This window comes from Coptis chinensis, chromosome 3 (genome assembly GCF_015680905.1).
Source record: "Coptis chinensis isolate HL-2020 chromosome 3, ASM1568090v1, whole genome shotgun sequence".
In the NCBI taxonomy this organism is placed as follows: domain Eukaryota; kingdom Viridiplantae; phylum Streptophyta; class Magnoliopsida; order Ranunculales; family Ranunculaceae; genus Coptis; species Coptis chinensis.
The window spans coordinates 13,610,020-13,611,900 of record NC_141458.1 but is presented as its reverse complement, the minus strand read 5'-3'; the positions used below and the strand labels follow the sequence as shown (position 1 = coordinate 13,611,900).

General features: G+C 34.9%; 1 long non-coding RNA gene across 1 annotated transcript; it reads right to left on the bottom strand.

Annotated features, from left to right (window-relative positions):
• Positions 1–239: 239 nt before the first annotated feature.
• On the bottom strand, positions 240–1,340 carry LOC147508071 (uncharacterized). The gene is made up of 4 exons (XR_015216296.1): positions 1,096–1,340; positions 920–977; positions 744–844; positions 240–346 (listed from the first exon to the last, which is right to left on the bottom strand). It is a non-coding gene; the product is annotated as an uncharacterized LOC147508071 (long non-coding RNA).
• Between the last annotated feature and the right edge of the window lie 541 nt (positions 1,341–1,881).

Sequence of the window (1,881 nt, the reverse complement as noted above, 5' to 3'; positions counted from 1 at the left end):
GACTTCAAACTCTAACCGAGTGCTTCGAAGCAAGAAAGATAGCTTGATAGAGAGGAACTCACCAGGTAAAAGATGTATTAAGACACTAACAAGTTTGTTGAGAGAACTGAAAACAAGGCTACATCGCCACACAATCAATGCCCACGCCAATGGTCCTTGTTGTAGCATTCAGAAGTTTATATCATCAAAAACATGATCTACGCAAATCATCCATACATAGTAGATGTGTAAAGAGTGGCAGTATACCTACCTCTGTAAAGGAGAAGCAAACCATGAAAAACTTTTCATTTCTTGGAAACAAGAGAAGCATGACCAAGAAAATTGTATTGGCATAGTAGCAAAAATCCTACAAAAATACAATTGCAATCATGAGACAATATAAGATCCCTAGATAAATAAAATAGTATTTTTCTATACAATAAGCATTTATCTGTTGTCTACTTTTGCCTACGTTTGGCCTACTCTTTGCATATAGTCACAGTAGGATTCAAACAATTTGAAATGGCTTCCTTATCTAGCTTATCAAAATCATTACAAGTACAACACAATTACTTTATAAAACTCAGACAAAAGCAGGATGATGAATGACGATGCGGTTAGTCTTAATTTGAACTTCTTTTCGTATCGGGAATTATAGATTTTCTTTTCTAGATGAACTCCCTACCAGTTTATGGAACTTTCAGAATACACCAAGGTCAATAAGTACACTATTACCAAATTACTTGAGACATAAAACTGCTCACCAGAAGATAGTAATGCCATTTCATGAATCGATAGTATATCCATCGGAGAGGAACGAACGTGACGAAAAACAAACAGTATACATACGAAATATCTTGTGGTCCTGAAACCAAGAAAGTTACAAGTAAATAGTTTGTTAACAAACACATTTCTCCTTTCAAATAAACTTCTTACTCACTTGCACCCAACAAGAAGCAAAATGTGCCTAAGCCAAGAACTCCACATAGATGGGTCACCTACACAATTAACAAACCATCAAACAAAATTATTCCATCTGAAGCTTGCCCATCAGCCCAAACAATTCCAAAATCGAAACTTTAACAAGAAAAAATCTATAAAGAAACAAACACACACCTTGGTAATAAATCTTTCATGTTCCTCAGCTTGTTTTGCAATTTTAACAGCTTGTTTTGACAATATCTCTTTCGTTTTCTCCTTTGTTTTGGCAACTTTCTACATATTAAACATACACAATATTAAACAACAAAAGAACCAATCGTTACAAAGGAAATCAAATCGGGTTATCCAAGCAGATGAATCGGTGTTTTTCTCAATTGAGAAATAAAATAGGTCAAATCGTGTTATCCAGATGAATCGGTGTTCTTCTTGGTCGAAATTTTGATTAATATGGAAAAAGGGTAAAACGGGTAATAAAATAAAATAGGAAATAGAAATCGGACTGGAATGTCGCTGTTATTAGAAAGCAGGGAGTTTTTGTGATATGGGCCGATAAATAGGGAGGTTATGTGATATGGGCCGATAGGAAGGGGTTTACACTCATCCGGATTCAAACCAAGGGGCTAAGCCCCATTTCTTGAATATTTATCAGGGAGAGACTCTCTAGGATAGATCGGGGGAAAAAGTAACTCTAAAGGACCCATTTTTTTTTAATCACTCACAAAGACGGGGTAGATGAAATGTCAAATATACCCTTGACCCAAAATTAAAAACGGTCTGGCCTATATAGTATGAACAATCATTGTTCATACCTTAACATGAGTTATGAACAATCACTGTTCATACCTCAACTTAATATATGATCAGTAAAAACACCTAATGGAGTATGAACAATCACTATTTATACCTCAACATGAGCTATGAACAATCATTAACAATTATTGTTCATACATATTTGGGGTT